Source organism: Phyllobates terribilis, unplaced genomic scaffold (genome assembly GCF_046119375.1).
Source record: "Phyllobates terribilis strain yellow unplaced genomic scaffold, ASM4611937v1 Scaffold_7__3_contigs__length_470593459, whole genome shotgun sequence".
Lineage (NCBI taxonomy): Eukaryota > Metazoa > Chordata > Amphibia > Anura > Dendrobatidae > Phyllobates > Phyllobates terribilis.
In genome coordinates, this window is record NW_027362767.1 from 128477378 (window position 1) to 128494510 (window position 17133).

The window sequence follows — 17133 nt, forward strand, 5'->3', positions numbered from 1 at the left end:
TTGGCCTTCCTGGACTGGCCTATCAGGAGGTCCTGCAAAGGAGCTGCCTTCTTGGTAAAACCAGGAATGAATCTTTGGTAGTAGCCTACCAACCCGAGGAACTGCCGCACTTCCTTTATGCTGGATTGTCTTGGCCAGTCCTTAATCACGGTGATCTTGTCAGGGTCGGGGGCCACTCCGTCAGCACTCACCACGTGTCCCAGATACTGTACCTTTGGCTTCAGTAGATGACACTTTGAGGGTTTTACCTTTAGGCCATAGTTTGCCAGGGCTTCAAACACTTCTGCCAGGTGTTCCAGATGGCCCTCATAGGTCTTGGAATAGACGATGACGTCGTCCAGGTATAATAGGACCGTCTCGAAGTTCCGGTGTCCCAGACAGCATTCCATCAACCGTTGGAAGGTTCCTGGTGCGTTGCAGAGTCTGAACGGCATACAGTTAAATTCGCTGAGTCCCATCGGGGTGGTGAATGCGGTCTTCTCCCAGTCCGCCTCTGCTACAGGAACCTGCCAGTACCCGCTAGTGAGATCCAAAGTAGAGAAGAAGTTAGCAGATTTTAATGCAGCTAAGGACTCTTCTATCCTTGGTAACGGGTACGCATCTTTGTGTGTGATACGGTTGACCTTCCTGTAGTCTACACACATTCTCATGGTGTTGTCTTTCTTTTTCACTAAGACTAGTGGAGCTGCCCAGGGGCTACAGCTGATCCCAAATTACCACAGCCTCCTTCATGTCTTTTAGCATCCCCTTGGCGTGTTGATAGTGTGCAGGGGGTACGGGTCGGTATCTCTCCTTTATGGGAGGATGGTCTCCCGTTGGGATGTGATGTTCTACCCCCTTTACTCGCCCAAAGTCTAGCGGGTGTTTACTAAACACTCTCTCGTACTCTTGAACCACCCGATAGACTCCCTGTTTTTGGTGTGAGGGAGTGGAGTCAGTACCCAAATGCAGTTGCTGACACCAGTCCTCCATTGGTTTCTTAGAGCCGTTACCTTCCTCTGGTTGAGATGGAGGCAAGGGTTCCACGGCCTGTACAGAGTTCTGGTTGATGGTGAACAATTTGGCTAGCATAGCATACCGGGGCAGGTATACTTCTCTCTCCCCGATATTTATGATGCGGACGGGCACCCTCCCATGGCGTACATCGACCACCCCCCGTGCTGTCAAAATGGTGGGCCTACTGTCTGAGTAGACGGGTTCTACCATTGCTTGGTAGTCTCTACCTCTTAGACCAATAGCTGCCCGGCACCAAATCATCATCTCACTTTTCGGGGGCATGGCAATAGGGAACGGGTCACACATTCTCACGCTACCTATCTCACCACCAGATAATTCCACTTGTTTTCGCTTCATCAGTGCCCGGATCTCTGTTTGGAGGACACGCTGCTGGCTGGAACTGGCGTTCTTGGCAACCTGTTGCAAAATAAGAATCACCTCTGCAAGACAGTTTTCAATTACGTTAGTACCTAGGGTTATTTTTGGGTGACTCTCGCGACGGTCAATGTCCACAATGATCAGTCCTTGTGCCGGCAGTTCAACTTTACCGACCTTGATGGTCACCTCCTTAAATCCTATCTGTGGCACTTGCTGACCATTGCTGGCGATAATGCTCAGGTCGTCATCTGGGTAGCGGGTTATGTCCGAGTCATTCCAGTACCGCTTGAAGAGCACGTACGGGATGGTGGTGACCTGTGACCCGGTGTCTAGTAGGGCACTCATAGGAATGCCATCCAGTACCACAGGCAAGACCGGACGTCCCCCTACGTATTTGTCACGGCAGTTCGATGGGCCTGCTGATCTTATGCCTGGGGGTTGGCCCTCTACCCCAGGTTGTGCCCGTTTAAATGACAGTACCTTGCCATATGTCCGTGTTGATTGCAGCGACGGCAGATGGGTCGTCCGTCCTCGTTGTATCTGTCGCTAGGTCTTCCTCTGGCCGGTGGGGTCCTCTTCAGTCGGCCCCACGGGACGTCCTCCGGTCCGGATGCCAGCTGGATCTTTCCTGGAGAAGAGACCTGTAAAGACTGCACAGTTCTGGTTAGCGCGGCAACGCTCTTAGTCAGCTCTTGGACCTGATGGTGCAGGTCTGTAGCCGGGTCATTGTTCAAAGCCTGCGCATCAGCTCCCACAGGCCCTGCAGACAAGGGCGCCGCGTCCTGGTGATAAGTGATAGCAGGGCGCCTGTGGGTCACAGCGCCACCTGGTGCCGGTTCTCGGAGCACCCGGATGGCTCTGTCCTTGAACTGTGCAAAGTCCAGGTCAGGGTCCTGTAAGGCCATTGCCCGCAACTGGGTTCGGTGGGCATTGCACAGTAGACCCTCAATAAATTGTTCGGTCAACGCTTGTCTTCATTTCCCACGCTGTCAGGGTCTGCCTGCTTAATAGCTCTCAGGGCCTCTTGTAGGTTTAGAGCATAGTCTCTTATACTTTCATGTGCCTGTTGTTTGCACCCGTAAAATCTGAGCTTTATTTCGGCTGAGGTTCGGGTATCAAATGTGTCTTTCAGCAGGGCTAGTATCTCTCTGACAGTCCTCTTCTTCCCAGGTGACCAGGACTTTACCTCCCTTTGGGCTGCCCTGATTAACTGGGCCACCAGGATGCTTACTTTTTGCTCTTCCGTGAGGGGGTATACCTGGAAGAGGCTATCCAGTTTTTCCCTAAAGTCACTCAGGGTATGTGACTCCCCTGAGTACTGGGGTAGCCAGGTTGCCCCCGGGATATAGGGCATGGTGAATGGCATGACCGCTGCAGCGGTTGCGCTGGCGGCCGGTGTGGCGGTGGAGCTCCCCTCGGTGTCCGACATCCTTCTTCCCCCCTAGTGGACCGTGGCCTACCTTGCGATGCTCTTCTTCCATAGGCCGCGGCTCCGCAGTCAATCGTCGGGGTCGAGGACCTGGCGTCGCGCTCCGATGACGTCAGCGTCGCTCTTTCTCCCTTCCAGGACCTTGCGCAGCGTCGGTGAGTGGGGCGGAGCTTCGGATCTCGCGCGCTTTAGGCGTCCACGCCCCTCTTCTTCCCGCGTGGCGTCCTGAAGATGGCGTCCGATGGCGGGGAGCAGCCGCGGATGGCGGGAAGACGGCAGAAGACGGCGGGAAACGGTCCAAGATGGCGTCCGATGGCGGGAAACGGCTCCGGACGGCGGGAAACTTCGCCACAGGTAAGTATAAAAGTATTTTTTCAGGCACGCAGTACCCGGTGGTTGCGGGCACGAAATCCTGCCGACTACGCCAAAGTTGACGCGCCCCCTGGGCCTGTGCTGTGCAGGGGGATACCCGGAGCCAGATCGCTGGGGGTTGTAGTCCTCCGTGGCTGTGACCCGGTCCGTGCCCAGGGCGGTCAAACCAGTGGCAGTCTTAGGTAATAACAATGTCCGACTACGCCACCCGTGGATTGCGGTCAGTGGGGACCGCCGCTGCGCTGCAGACCGCTGAGGCTGATGTAATTTGCACAGCTGAGTATGGAATAACTCCCCTTGGGAGAAGTATTGCCTCAGGGCAGCTAGTGTGGAAGATGGGAGTGATGGTGTGAGCGTCCCAGTAGTAATGGTGCTGGTGCGGCGATGAAACACAGAGACGTGTGGTGCAGTTCAGGGTCTTTACTGATGGTATAAAGCAGACCCTCCCGGGAGTACTGGTTAGCAGTAGGGGCCTGGTCAGTCTGTGAGCAAGCAGGATCTCCTCTGGCCAGGTGGAGTTGTAGGCCCCCCCGACTATCTGCACTCTTTCCTGGCTATGCGGGTAGAAGTAGCCCACGTCCCTGAGTATACCGTGTGGTGCTCACCCGTATGGCCGGTGACTTGGGGCCTTCCGTTAGCCTCCGCTTCACGATGGCGGTGCTGGTCCCTTGATTGTGACCGTGCCTCCGGGCTTCTAAGGCCAGAGGACATGGAATCCCCTGCCGGTTGGATTCTGCTGCTGGACCTGGATGTCCCCACAGCCTCGGACTCCGTGTCCGGGTTTAGTGTCTTCAGCCAAGGCGAGCTTTCTAGCTTCCAGCCTCTGGCACTCGCTCCTGCTCCTACAGAGCTCCTAGTTCTTGCTTTCCCTCTGTCTGCTGTCCTCCAGACCTGACTGCGTCTCTGTCTGGGACTTCACTAAAGGCTCTGACTGCTCTGCTTGTTCTGCAGGCTCTGTCTCTCCTAATCCCGCCTCAGACCCAGTTTATAAGGGCAGATTCCTCCCCTCCCAGGTCTGGGTGGGCCGTGTTGCATGCTTAGGGCTCCTGACCAGAGAAACCTCCCACTTGCTCTCATACATAATATTTCTATTACTGTGGCAACCAGACCCCTGGGGTGCCACAAGTGCATGTACAACTTCTGATTTATATAGCTGCACTGATCAGACAGGAAAAAGTTCATAAAATACCCTAACTAGTGACAGAATCTTGTGAGGTTAAAAAGCTGCTAATTTGCAGTAGTGGCAGCAGTGCAGCCTAATACGTGTAACCCGAATACGAGCTGTAAATCTCAAAGCTGTATTGTGTACTTTAAAGGGGTGCTCCGACAACTAAAATTAATTTTCTAACTTTATATTCTTAAACCCTAATCACTTTTGAATTTCCTATATTAGACAATACCCTTCACTCTCTCTATCAACCTATTTTCTAAATGTGATTTTTTTAACTACACTTTCTGTGATGTTTCGTTTAAGAGGAGTCTAAAACGTGATGTCACGGGAGGCTGGGGCTGCACTCTCTCCCTGTAGCATCCATCGCCCATCCTGAAACAGGATATCACAGGGGCAGCGCTGCAGTTACTCACTAGAATCCTGGTGATGAACACTGCATGAGATGTGAGTGCAGCGCTGGCACTCTGCTTTTATCTCCACTTCCATAGCTTCTGTGAAAGTAGACTTTGTCAAGGGGTGGAGATATAAGCAGTGAGTGACACAAACACCGCGCCGCGGCTTCTAGCACTGCGCTCAAATTAGTCATCATCTGGGGGCGGTGCTGGTGTCACTCACTGCTCCTTTCTAAATACCGCTTTTAATCTTCCAGTGCATGGCCTGGAGGGGGTGCCAATATGTTGCCATAGCAACCTGTAGCTGGATTTCAGGGGAGACCATGATCTTTGCTATATATAGAAAAACTGTGGTATTGCAGTATATAGTATAAGCGATTGGACAATTACAGATTCAAGTTCCCTAAATAGACTTAAAAAACTAACGTTAAAAATGTAAGAAAAGAAAGGAAAAAAAATCTAAGTAAAAAAATCTAAAAGTTTTTCACACCCCTTTTCCCTCATTAAAAATAGAACACTAAAAAAGAACAATATTTGCTATCACCACATCCGTAAAAGTTTGATTTATCAAATATAAATTGAATTAGCTCAGTCAGTAAATGATAACAAAAAAAAAAAATCAGACTTGTTTTGGAAACTGCAGCTCTGCAAAAATATGCAACAAGAAGTGATCAAAATGTCTTTTGTACCCCAATATGGTATCAATAAAAACGTCAGCTCAGCACGCAAAAAAGCAAGATCTTACACAGCACACAAGCAAAAACATTTTTTTTTTTGAATTTCTGATTTTTTTTCACTATTTAAATAAAAAATATATGTGCTCGAGTTTGAGATCGCCATAATCGTACTGATCTGGACAGTCATATTGCCAAGTCATTTTTACCAACTATTGAACGCTGTAAAAATAAAGCCCAAAAAACAACTGCAGAATTACATTTTTTTGCACAATTTCATTGCACTTCTAATTTTTTTTATGGTTTTCCAGCATACTGAGTAATAAAATGGACAGCGCCAATCAAAACTACAACTCGTCGCGCAACAAATAAGCACTTGTACATCTATGTCCATGAAAAAATTAAAAAGTTATGGTTTTTGGAAGACTGAGAGAGAAAAATGAAAACTTATTTTTGTACTTCTGCCTAACATCACCCATCCTTTAACTGATAACTTGAGTGTTAGTTTTTCTATTTGAAGCTCTTCAGCAAAATCTCGTTACTTTTATACAGTACACAGTCTCGAAAATCGCTGCTTTCTCTGAAAAGTGGGTGACGATAATTAAGGCATGTATAATTATAGCGAAAATACCTTGCACTGACACGGCTCACAGTAGTCTCTACAACACAAGGGTCTGTAATTATGGGCCATAATTGTAGAAGCTCCTAGGCTTTAAAAATTAACTCTTCATGCAGTACTTTTGAAGCACAGACATGGTGATCTGGTTTTGGCATTAAATTGATCTTGCAGAAAAATATCATGCAATTACTTTGGTAGATTAGGTCCTGTATGAAAGGCTCTTTCATGTGTGAACACTGTTCGGCAAATTGCAGGGCTGATGGATTATATTCTAATTTCCTGAAATAGTATTTGGGTTTTTAGAGTAAAGAGGTTGTCCACTACTATTACATTGATGATCTATTCTTAGGATATGTCTGATCGGTCGGGGTCCGACACCCGGCACCCCCGTCGATTAGCTGTTTTCGGTGGCGAAGGATGCGATGAGAAACAGACGGGTGATGGCGAGGAGCGGAAAGGCTGGAGCAGTGAGTAGTAAAGTGAGTGTGTACATTTTTACATGACCTTATGAGTGCATGTGCGGAACTGTGCCAGGACTAATCAGAACCTTGAACCCCAGGCTCAATATGAGGGGCTCAGGGATTTCGGCGATGGTAGGGATCAGAAGATACAAGGAGAAATGAACGGGTGAAGGTGAGGAGTGGAGGGGCTGGAGAGTTGAGCGGCAAGGTGAGTATAAGGATTTTTTTTAACCTTTTAATGGCTCTTTGTGGTTCTGAAAAATTGTCAGCCGCCATTTTGCTGAATCAGCACCAAAGTGAATTGCAAAATAAATCCACATATTCGTGAATGAAGATTTTTGTAAAATTCTAATAGAATTCAATTCTACTCAAATATATACGAGGGGCGTTCAATAAAGATTTCACCTGACCCACTTCTTTTTATCACAGGACGCTGAAACTTCACATGTGTCACGATACAAGTCTCAATAGGTTTCTTGCCAATTTGCAACTCAGAACTGATAATGGTCTTGATTTTACAGGTGCTGAAGTGGTGCGAGGTTTGATAATGGACCCAGTGGAATACAGAGCAGTCATCAAGTTCCTTTACTTGAAAGGACGCACACCAATGGAGATGTTCGATGAGATGAAAGAGGTTTATGGTGATGATTCCCCATCGTATGATGTAGTCAAGCACTGGCATTGTCAATTGAAATGTGGTCACACTTCGGTGCAAATAGCTCCAATTCCAGGGCGACCCCACTCTGCTACTGATGAACACACCATCCAGCAAGTGGAGGTCGCCATTTTGAAAAATCACCGCGTCACCATTCGTCACCTAGCCCAAAATGTCAAGATTAGTGTGGGGTCCGTGGAAAAAATCATCCAAGACCATCTTCACATGCATAAGGTATCCGCTCGCTGGGTTCCCTGGCTTCTCACACCTTTCCAGAAGCAGGAAAGAGTCGAATGTTCTCAGGCTCTATTGATGATGTGCCATGGAAACCAGGAGGACTCTTTCAACAGACTGATCACACAGCATGAAAGCTGGGTCCATCACTATGATCCTGAGACTAAAGTCCCGTAAATGCAATGGAAGCATCATGACTCAATGCCTCCAAAGAAGGCACGTGCCCAACCCGCAGCAGGCAAGGTCATGCTCACAGTATTTTGGGACCTGCACCGAGTAGTATTGATGGATTTCCTAGCAAATGGTAGCATGATCACTGAGACATATTATGCTTCTGACTCGCCCCCCGGGCCGTGGGGCACTCGGAACCGGGCAATAGGGAGACGATGGGGGTAGTAGTGGCGACCCGGTCCCGCGGCTCAGGGTGGTCAGACCAATGGTAGTCTACTACGTGCTTCAGATAATGTCCGACTACGCCACCCGTGGATTGCGGTTATTAGGAACCGCCGCTGCAAGGCAGTCCGCTGGGGCTGATGATGAATGCAGCTGGGATGGTGTGACTCCCCACGGGAAGAGTGCGGCCCCAGGGCAGTGTAGCGGATGGTGGGAGTGATGGTGGTGAAGGTCCCAGTACCGGTAGTGCCGGAGGAGCGAAGAAGCACACGGACAACGTACTGCAGTCCAGGGTCTTTACTCACGGTTAATATCCAAGTCACTTCTGTAGGGAATGACTGCCCGAGCCGTGCTGCGTCCACCAGGTGAGGGGCTCGGTCAACTCCCAGGCAGTTCAGGACCATGGCACAGGACCCCCTTTAATCCTTTCTCTGGCCTGCCTCACCAGTGACGCACTTTTGTCCAGCTGCCGCAGACTTGTGCAGGTAAACGTGGGCCCCGTCCTCCGCTGTCCTATATGGTGCCTTCCTAGCAGGTTTGATGAGGTGTCGCACCAATAAATGATCACGACGACCGGTCTTTGGCTGAGGGTAGTTTCTCCTCCACCAACTTGGGATCCGGTACCCTTAATCTGCCTGACCCTTCACCCTGGATTCTCGTGGGTTCTTAGGGTCCCTTCCACCTTCTTGTTCCTGAGCCCTTCTGTTTCTCTCTCTCTTCTCCTTCTTTCCTGTTCTGTCTTCTCCTCCTTCCCTTGGCCTCTTCTCCAGGCCCACTTCTCCTTCTCCTCTCAGGCTCTGGCCTCTTCTCTAGGCCTGCCTCTGGAGCAGCACTCAGCCTGAGCTGCTGCTCCCTGTCAGCTCTCCTCTCCTCACAAACTGAACACTGAACTAAGATGGTGCCCACCTTTTATACCTCCCTCTAGCCATGAGCCCAGGTGACCAGCAACCAATGAGCTCCTTCCTACGCTCAGGAACCAACCCCTATCTGCCCCTACAGCACTGGGTGTTCCACCCCCCTCCCCACTCCAGCCAGGGACATAGTCGGTCGTGCCTGCACTTCTGTCTAGTGGGAGCACCGTTGAGCTGTCCCTCGGAAATGGGGTGTGTGTGCTGTATGCAGCTAACTGAGCCCTGGTCCATACTCCATCCTTACCTGGGAGTGGAATATCACACCTCTGGTCTGAGGTGCAATACCCCTGTAGCGGCCGAACCCTCGGGGCGCTACATTCCCCCCTGGTAAAGCACAGCACGTCCTCGGGCTGGAAAAGAGCAAAAACAATTAATTACAGGACATGCAAACTTTTTCAATAACTTTTTACATCAGAAACGAACGACATTGTTCAATTCCCTTTATGGGAAACACTTTTCTTTGTCATTGTTAATACTACCAGAACTTTTTTATCATATAAAACATCATGTAAAACATTTGCATTATCACCTAGCAGCATATAAAACTTCTTCATATAAAACAATTTTTAAGCAAAACACATTCTTGTTTTCTTGGATCACGGTCGCGGTGCAACTTGCGACCAGGTGTTCTTTCTTCTTAAAGGTGCAAAAACTTCAGCAAACTTGTAAACATGAGGGACTCTCTGTCCCGAGGTAGACGCTGCAGTCTTTTTATAAAACCAGTAGGGGGCGCTTTAGGAAGTGCAACTATTTACAAGGGGTGGCCGCTCTCAGTCCTCGGCCAGTTTTGGGGAAGGGGAAATGGCTGCTCACAGTCCTCAGCCTGTTGGGGGATGTAGGGGGTTAACTTGCACACAGTTCCATGACAGTAAACAGTTCTCTGTACCCTGACGGGTAACTATGTACACAGGTACGTGGCTACTTACTAGTAGCGGTGTCTTTCATATGCTCCTTCCTCCTCTTGGTGATCTCCAGACCCGTCCGGGTCCTCTTGGCTCTCCTCATAGCCATAGTGCTGCAGTTCCTCCTCTGTAAGCCGATGGACATGGAGGGCGTACGGTCCTTTTGCGCCCTCGTGTTGGGTGAAGGTGACCACGTCACCAGGGTATAGGTCAGTCCCAAGGTGTGGTGGCTTCAGGACCGGGGACGCACGTGGTTGGGAGGCGCCTGGGGAGTTCAGGCTTTGCGACCGGGCCGGTGACGCTTCTCTCTTTACGGCGCCCGGGGTCAAGGGGCGTGGCGCCGGGCGGGGCGCGGCCACGGCGCTCGCTGCTTGAGGCCTAGCTGGGAGCGGTGATGGCGCGGCAACAGGTGCGGTGAGTGGGGCTTCAGGTTCTGCGGCGGGAGGCTGGGGCATGCTTGCGGCTGCTGGGCCTGGGGTGGTAACGTCCCCTGTACTTGCCTCGGTCCTCCTGGCTCCCTCCGCGACGCTGTCTTCGGCCTTCACTCCTCCTGCACCGTCCTCAGAGGCAGGCGCCCTGTCGGGTGCTGGCAGTGTCTCTTGCGGCTGGGTCATGGCCCGCTGGGCCACCTCCTCCTTCCACCCGGCGGTGATGTCCCGCTGCGCCCGGACCATTCTCCGGTCCAGCTCCTCCACCGCAATCCGCATGAACTCTGGGTCTTCTTTGGGGAGTTGCACTAGCAGCTCCGTGAAGCTGCATGGGGATTCGGCCTGCAGCAGGCCATGCGCCAGGGCGCTGAAGCTGGTTCCTGTCTCTATCTTCGGGTGCGGCCTGGCCAGACTGATCCAGACTGCGCCCTGCCCCACAGTTTTCTTCTCTTCCCACCCCCATTGGGGGTGGTCCCGGGGCAACTTAGTGACAATCACTTTCAGGGGCAGCGCCCCCACCTTGATGGACATCTCCACAGCCGTGCTCAGGGCTGTTGGGGGCGTGCTCTTTCTTTGGCGCCATTCTGGGACCTGGCCCACGATGGGAGGTGGCTTCCTGTTGTCTTTTGGCGTGCACATTATGGCGCTCGTTCTTCTGGAGCGGGCGCCATCTTTCGTACAATAAAACAGTCTTTTTTTCAGGCGCGCAATACCCGCTTGTGGCGGGTGGGTAACGATCCTGCCGACTATGCCAAAGCTGACTCGCCCCCCGGGCCGTGGGGCACTCGGAACCGAGCAATAGGGAGACGATGGGGGTAGTAGTGGCGACCCGGTCCCGCGGCTCAGGGTGGTCAGACCAATGGTAGTCTACTACGTGCTTCAGATAATGTCCGACTACGCCACCCGTGGATTGCGGTTATTAGGAACCGCCGCTGCAAGGCAGTCCGCTGGGGCTGATGATGAATGCAGCTGGGATGGTGTGACTCCCCACGGGAAGAGTGCGGCCCCAGGGCAGTGTAGTGGATGGTGGGAGTGATGGTGGTGAAGGTCCCAGTACCGGTAGTGCCGGAGGAGCGAAGAAGCACATGGACAACGTACTGCAGTCCAGGGTCTTTACTCACGGTTAATATCCAAGTCACTTCTGCAGGGAATGACTGCCCGAGCCGTGCTGCGTCCACCAGGTGAGGGGCTCGGTCAACTCCCAGGCAGTTCAGGACCATGGCACAGGACCCCCTTTAATCCTTTCTCTGGCCTGCCTCACCAGTGACCCACTTTTGTCCAGCTGCCGCGGACTTGTGCAGGTAAACGTGGGCCCCGTCCTCCGCTGTCCTATATGGTGCCTTCCTGGCAGGTTTGATGAGGTGTCGCACCAATAAATGATCACGACGACCGGTCTTTGGCTGAGGGTAGTTTCTCCTCCACCAACTTGGGATCCGGTACCCTTAATCTGCCTGACCCTTCACCCTGGATTCTCGTGGGTTCTTAGGGTCCCTTCCACCTTCTTGTTCCTGAGCCCTTCTGTTTCTCTCTCTCTTCTCCTTCTTTCCTGTTCTGTCTTCTCCTCCTTCCCTTGGCCTCTTCTCCAGGCCCACTTCTCCTTCTCCTTTCAGGCTCCGGCCTCTTCTCTAGGCCTGCCTCTGGAGCAGCACTCAGCCTGAGCTGCTGCTCCCTGTCAGCTCTCCTCTCCTCACAGACTGAACACTGAACTAAGATGGTGCCCACCTTTTATACCTCCCTCTAGCCATGAGCCCAGGTGACCAGCAACCAATGAGCTCCTTCCTACGCTCAGGAACCAACCCCTATCTGCCCCTACAGCACTGGGTGTTCCACCCCCCTCCCCACTCCAGCCAGGGACATAGTCGGTCGTGCCTGCACTTCTGTCTAGTGGGAGCACCGTTGAGCTGTCCCTCGGAAATGGGGTGTGTGTGCTGTATGCAGCTAACTGAGCCCTGGTCCATACTCCATCCTTACCTGGGAGTGGAATATCACACCTCTGGTCTGAGGTGCAATACCCCTGTAGCGGCCGAACCCTCGGGGCGCTACACTTCACTGCTGTGGAAATTGCGGGAGGCCATCAAAACCAAGAGACTTGGCATGCTCACCAAAGGTGTCCGCCTTCTGCAAGACAATGCACCAGTTCACAACTCACATGTTGCCTAAATGGAAGCATGCTCCCGTGGCTTTGAAATTCTACCGCATCCCCCTTATTAACCCGACTTCGCACCATCGGTCTTCCACCTCTTTCCAACAATTAAGTTATTTTTGAAGGGCAAGCATTTTCCAGATGATGAGACTCTGACTTCAGAAGTCACAACGTGGCTTTTGGAGCAACCTGTCGACTTCTACATGCGAGGTGTTTACAATTGCTTATAGAGATGGGAGAAGTGTGTGTCCCTAGGAGTTACCTATGTAGAGAAGGACTAATAACTGTGCCAAGTTTCATTGCTCTCCGTCCACAGGAAGTGGGTCAGGGGAAATCTTTAATGAACGCCCCTCGTATATTACTAACATGATCTTGTAGAGTGGTTTCAGGGTCATGAAACCACTCAGTCCCAAGTTCCTGCAGAACGTCCCTTCTCCATTTCTGAATCCAAGGTTAACCTTCAGGTGACTGAAGAAATCTTTTTTCCTTTAGGGAAAGTTGTCTGTATTTCAGACTCCATCCACATTCATCTGGTTCTGACGGCCAGCACGTTGGACTCCTCATTTCCCTTCTGCAGGGTGACCTTCAGGCTTGGGCTTTTTCCCTACCCCCTGATGCTCCAGAACTATCCAGTGTGCTAGTTTTTTGAGGCCTTAAGGCTTCTATATGATGATATTGACAGAGTAGCTTTTGCAGAAAGTTAGTTCCTATCCCTTTGCAAGGGGAGACGTACCACTGAGGTTTACTGTACTGAGATTCAGCTCTAGGCCACAGGAATGACCAGGCCTTTAGCCATCACTTTTTTCTAACCTTTCTGACCAAATGAAGGACATGTTAGTTTAGTTCCCATCTTCTGACTCCTTTGATTGTCCCTGACAATCCATCTGGATAGGTGGTTATCTGAATGTAAAAAGTACTCAGCACCTCCACCAAAGAGTTGTACCTATTCCCCTTACTGAGGAGCTCCAACAGATTGGGATGAAACACTCCCATCAACTACAAGAAGTCAAGAGGCAAAAATCTGAATCTTGGTAGAAACTGTGGAGAGTCTGGATATCAGATGCTGCCTGCCGAAGACAACTGCAGCTAGAAAGTTACCAGGGCCAAGGTGACTCAGGGGATGCCCACCTAAGCGCACAGGTATTTCCCTATGATTCTTCAAAATTATTGCTCCTTGTTTGTTTGTCTTATCTGTAAATATCTGTGTGGGTTAAGGCTTTTATTGATTGCGGTTCTGTAGCAAATTTTAATGATGCCAAGGTGGTAAAGGATCTTGGATAACCCTTACTAAAATTGTTTTCCTATAAAACTAACTGCTATTGATGATACACCTCCCACCCAGGGTGCAGTGAAGTACATCACTAAGGCGGTGTCCCTGCTTTTGGAGCTTTATATTTTGAATCTGTATCATTTCTTGTCCTTGACAACATGTCCTCGGCCGTGGTCTTGGGCCTTGGTTACATAAACATAACCCGGTCATTGACTGGTATCAGGAAGATCTTGTGCACCGGAGACCTGAGTGTCAGGAGAAATGTATGTCCTTACCTGTGAATCTGTCTAAAGCTGCAGTGGTTTACCTGAAATATTTAGACATTTTGCTTATATATTTTTTATGTCTGAATATGAAAACTTATCCCCACACAGAGATTATGGTTTTCCCATAGACCTGATACCAAACTCCCATCTCCAAAAGGGTAAAATATATAATTTCTCTGGTTCAGAACATCAGGCTATGATAGATTATGTAACACCAGCATGCCTGCATGGTTCTCCTCTCGGCAGGGACGCCGACATACTCACCGCCTCGACTGCCCAGCTGATCCCTCTGTTCCGGCTCCCATGTCCCAGGGCCTGCGCAAGCCATGCAGGTCTCCTGGCAGCACACTTAGTGTGCTTGTGCGCTCCCTGCTTGAGGTGTTGACAGCCAATGTCTTTGAGGTGCTAAAGTATTTACCTGAAGCTAAATCCTGAACCTGAATCCGAAACTGCCTTGTTGGTAGCTGAACCTCAAACCACCTTGTCGGTACCTGAGCCTGAAACCACCTTGTCCGTACCTGAGCCTGAAACGACCTTGTCAGTACCTGAGCCTGAAACCACCTTGTCGGTACCTGAACCTGAAACCACCTTGTCACTACCTGAACGTAAAACCACCTTGTCTGTACCTGAGCCTATAACCGCCATGTCGGTACCTGAGCCTGAAACCGCCTTGTCGGTACCTGAGCCTGAAACCGCCTTGTCGGTACCTGAGCCTGAAACCGCCTTGTCGGTACCTGAGCCTGAAACCGCCTTGCCGGTACCTGAACCTGAAACCGCCTTGTCGGTACCTGAATCTGAAACCGCCTTGTCGGTACCTGAATCTGAAACCGCCTTGTCGGTACCTGAACCTGAAACCGCACTAACGGTACCTGAACCAGAAACCACCTTGTCGGTACCTGAACCTGAATCTGTCCTGTCTGTACCTGAACCAGAACCCGTCTAATCTGAACAAGCACTGAAACCTGTTTCCCGTTTTGACAAGTGTTCCCAAACTCGCACTGTCTGAACCAGCATCAGTGTCCATCATGTCAAGTGTTCCAGAACCCGCACAGTCTAAACCAGGAACCCATCTACTCTTAACCAGCACCTGAACCTGTTATCCAGCGCTGCGGAATGTTAGCGCTATATAAAATAAATATTATTATTATAAAGATTATTATTCCCAACTCACACTGTCTGAACCAGCACCCGTGTCCGTCTTTTCAAGTGTTCCAGAACTCGCACAGTCTGAACCAACACGAGTGCTAGCCCAGTCAAGTGTTCCAGAATCCGCACAGTCTGAACCAACACCAGTGTCCATCCTGACAAGTGTTCCAGAACCCGCACAGTCTGATCCAGCACCAGTGTCCATCCTGTTAAGTGTTCCAGTGTCTGCACTGCCTTAATCACCACCAGTGTCCGTTCTGTCAAGTGTACAGTAATCTGCACTGTCTGAACCAGTATCAGTACCTGTGATACAGAATCCTGTCCTACCAGTGACTCTGAGACCATGTCTGCATTCCTGACCCTTGGGGTCAGCTGCTCCAGTATTGGAGACTGTCCTGGAGAAGTACCTGGCAGCTACCTTCATCTCAAGCCTAACTCCACCATCAGGAGGTCTAGTGATTACCAGGTAGCCGCTTAGCCACGCCCATCCAGGGTAAGTTTGGCCCATGACACAGTTGGTCCACAATCCACCATGTGCCCAAGGACTGTTGGGTCAGTATATTAAAGAACTTGAACTTTGTGTTCCAGGGTTCCTACCGAGTGGGACCGGGACCAGTCCTGACCAGGAACAGGTTCAGTGATGGTCATCAGAATTACACTTATGGTTTGTTAACAAAGAAAATGGTTGAATTAAATGGGGTTTATGTGCACATGGTCTTTTTGATGTCTTTCAGGTGTTCTTATGGTCAAAGACGACCATATTTTAGGAGGGAGGTATGTAAGACTTTCATGTGCCTTTCCTCCTGAAAGACAATGTTTGCAAAATGGTTCTGACATGTGATTTTATTGTATTTTTTATGACTTTTGTAAAATGTGAAACCCCATAGAATCTTATAGGTACTAATTGATGCGGTTATTGTAATGTTATGTAAACAGTGTATAATTTGAGTAATGTGTAGTGAATAGGGAAAGCACAGAGTTAGGATTAGGGCATAAGATTTAGTATAGGGCTTAGAGGATAGTTTCAGGAAGGAAAATATGCAGTGGTGGGCATATTAGTAGTAGAAAGTAGTGTACAGGAACTTTGTCATCAATTGAACTCGGACTGTTAAGTAAAGTTGAACTGGTTGATAAGAAGCGGGTGTCCCCTGATTTATGTGTGACTATTAGTGTTGAGCGAATATGTTCTGTTCTGAGTATGCTCGGGCCGAGCTCCGAGTATTTACAGCTGCTCGGTGATATGTTTGAATCGCTCCCGTGTGCATGATTTGCAACTGTTTAACAGCTTTATTACATGTGAGGAATGTGTAAGAAATAGACATTCCTCACATGTATTAAAACTGTCAAACAGTCGCAAATCATGCACACGGGAGCGATTCAAACATATCACCGAGCTGCTGTAAATACTCGGAGCTCGGCCCGAGCATACCCGGAGAAAGGGTTAACAGAACATACTCGCTCAACACTAGTGACTATTAGTGTTGAGCAAGCATGTTCGACACTGCTCGGTACTCGCCCAAGCATCTCACTACTCGGGATGTTCGGCGAGCACCGAGCATTTCCGGGTTACTCGGGCGGGACCTCGTGTCTCCGCCCAGCACGTTTGGCGCTCTTTACAGAGCCAATAAACATGCAGGGATTGCCAGCCAGTCACTGTAATGCCGCAGCCATTTTGTTTGTGGGCATTACAGTGATTGGCTGGCCGCACAGCATCACCTCGAGTATTTAAAACCGGGCGCCGCCATCTTGGACACAGTCGCTCCAGATCAGACAGTGTAGGGTCAGTGCTGCAGAGCTAGGGAGAAATTTATACTGCAAAATAGTTAGTGTAGGGTCTCTAAAGCCTGCCAAATCAAACAAACAGTCCTTCTCAGGACTAATATCCATCCCAGCTATCAGGCAGGCAGGCAGGCTGTATAGGAGACGCAGTGGTTATACCAGCAAACGCTGCATTACAGTCCTGTGTGCTCCTGCTGGTCAAATTGCTAGACTTATCCCCAGGTCTCAGGGACCAGGAAAAATCCTTTTTTTTTCATCTAAATCCTGTTTTGTTTTTTTTTCCCTCAGTTAGACTGTAGAAATTGTACAAATACCCGTCTTATTAACCTTTTGGTATCCCCCCCCCCCCCCCAAAAAAAAAAAAAAAAAAAATTGAGTGTCTCGCTGACTGTTCAGACACCAATATATCTGTTTAAAAGAGTCTGGTGTAGGCCAGAGAAATAGAACTGTGGTTTTCCTCTTCCACTGTTCAAATCTCCTTTTTATTACCCTTTTGACATTGATAGTGCGAGTG